The 2,503-nt window shown below is 40.8% G+C and overlaps 1 pseudogene across 1 annotated transcript; it reads right to left on the reverse strand.

The window, feature by feature from the left end:
* Positions 1–596, reverse strand: LOC149389870 (peptidyl-prolyl cis-trans isomerase FKBP62 pseudogene; annotated as a pseudogene). Its single transcript, XR_016300658.1, has 3 exons — positions 517–596; positions 369–430; positions 1–278 (listed from the first exon to the last, which is right to left on the reverse strand). The product of XR_016300658.1 is annotated as a peptidyl-prolyl cis-trans isomerase FKBP62 pseudogene (transcript).
* Between the last annotated feature and the right edge of the window lie 1,907 nt (positions 597–2,503).

The following is a 2,503-nucleotide window of genomic DNA, read 5'->3' on the forward strand; positions in this document are numbered from 1 at the left end:
TTAATTTCATTAACTAATTACAATTCCTAATTGATAAATTACAATATATCAAAACTAATTAATTAAAACAAAAACAAATTTAACACTATATACACATAGAGAGAGAGAGAGAGAGAGAGAGAGAGAGAGAGAGAGAGCTTATCCTCCAACCTGTTATTCGGGTCAATCTCAAGAGCTTTCTCGATATCAAACTCGGCCAAGTCCAAGTCCGCCAACTGGATATACGCCTGGGCTCTTCTATAGAGCGCTTTAACACTCGTACTATCTGCTTCCAATACCTGAATAGGAAAATAGGTGTTACACTCACAACACGATTACATGAAAAAGTTCAAACGAGTTGTTGAGTGCACGTTAAAATCACAACAAACCTTGGTGCACAATTTCTCTGCCTCTTTGTATTCTTTCCAGCGTTGTTGAGATTGCAAGCAACCTTCAAAGCTTTAGCCTGTTTCTTCTCCTCATCGCTGAATGATGTATCGTACTCGATGAACTTCACAGCCTGTATAATTTATTTACCAGCTTTGAACAAGGCATTACCCTCTTCCTTCTTCTTACCCGCAGATTCAATCTTCTCCTCCGTGTTCATATCCCACGACTCTTTGTCTTGATAATCAGAAGATGGGATCAGTTTTTAAAACCATGCAATTAGTACAGATAGAAACAAACCACATGACCACCATTACCTTACTTATGTGGCCAAGTATATATATATTATGTCATAACAAAAAAAAACATACGACAAGTATATATACGAGATATTTCGAGCTACAAAACTTGAAATCGATTGATTCTAGCGGCAAATGAAAGTAGACTCATGTAGCTTTCTAACGAGATATTACAAGCATATATACGACAAGAATAGATATCTCAAAAACAGCCCGTAATTCACTGTTACAATTCTGGAAATCCCGTTTTACTGCTGCGAAACACAAACTTTGGAAATTCATAACTCATTCAATACTCAATGGATTTGCATGTTCTTGGTCATTTTAGAAAGCTCATACAGTCTACTATCCATGAAAAATATCCAAAAATAAGAACTCAGATCATATCGGTCTGTCCACGTCAATTTACAGAGGCAGTTCAAACACTAATCCGGATCCAAATCACATGACCAAGATCCAAATCAAAGGCAAACTCAGTTTAAATCAAGAACAAACATCATTGAATCGATTCCTAAACTATTAAATCCGGAACAAATACTAATCCACGCCCAAAATCACCCTAAGACAATCAGAGAGAAAAACCTCAATCCAAACCCTAGAATCGAAACTCAAAATTGGGGAAAAGAAATTCTCACTTGAATATCTCCGATTGGCTCTCCTCTCCTCTGATTCTGGCGTCCTCGACGTGCTCGCGGCGGCGCTGGTTCCTTCTCGCCCGCGCGCGGGTGGCGCTCGGGCTCGGTGGCTGGCTGGATGGCGCGCGCACAGGGCTGGGGTCTCGGGCTGGTGCTGGTGGTCGTGCGTCCTCTCCCTCGGTCTCTCCCCTTCTCAGTCTCGCTCTCTCGCTCTCTTATCATCTCTCTCTCGCTCGATCTCTCTTTCCCTCCCTCTCAGTCTCGCTCTCTCGCTCTCTTATCATCTCAAACTCAGTTTAAAACTGAATGAAAAAATGAGGGGGAGAATTGGCCCGGTTAAAATTTTAAACAATCAGGTGCGACTTTGTCGCACCTGATAGTAATTTTAAACTATCAGATGCGACTAGTCGCACCTGGTACTCAAAAACAAAAAAAAAAATTAGCGAAATTTTTTATACTTCGGGTTGACAATCTGGTGCGACTAGTCGCACCCGAAAGTCATTTAGATGCGACTTTTAGGTGCGACTAGTCGCACTTGATAGTCATGCGCATCAGAAAACCAAATTTGTAGTAGTGTATGGAAGAATATGTGTAGAGAATGATTTTTCTCCCAAGTCTATAGAGAAAGGAAGGAAAATGCGACTCTCTTAGTGATGCTTGTGGCATTTATGCGTGTTATTTAGCAAAAAAAAAAAAAAAAGTTTTGTGGTTGTGGATGTGGAAAATGGAGATAAGTGGAAAAATATGGAGATTTGTGAGAATATATGGAGATATGTGGGAAATGGTGATGATTTGTGGTGGATTAGGTGATGAGAATGCTTAGATGAGAGAAATGATGGTATTTGTTGGTGGAATGGGAGAGAAGAGAATGATTTTGACTGTTGATGTATTGGGAGAGAAGAGACAATGAGATGAGTGAGAATTTGTGTAGAGTTTTGATAAGGAAAACTAGGTCTCTCCTTCATGTGGTGAAAAATATGGTTTTATAGAGTTTTTTGGGGAACTAAGGGTATTGGGGCTGAAAAAGAGAATTTGAAATCACATGGGAGTGGTCTTGGCTGTGTGGTATCAATGAGTGAGCAAATTTGGGGCGGTAAGGGGTTGGCTGGCCCGGATTTGAACAAAAAGTGAGATTTTCTAGGCTGACAGTGCTTAGCGGCCTGAGCAAGGGCTCGGTCGAGTCATTTACGGGCCGACAATGGC

Source organism: Urtica dioica, chromosome 8 (genome assembly GCF_054948205.1).
Source record: "Urtica dioica subsp. dioica isolate 48M chromosome 8, U.dioica_male_clone48M_v1_H2, whole genome shotgun sequence".
Lineage (NCBI taxonomy): Eukaryota > Viridiplantae > Streptophyta > Magnoliopsida > Rosales > Urticaceae > Urtica > Urtica dioica.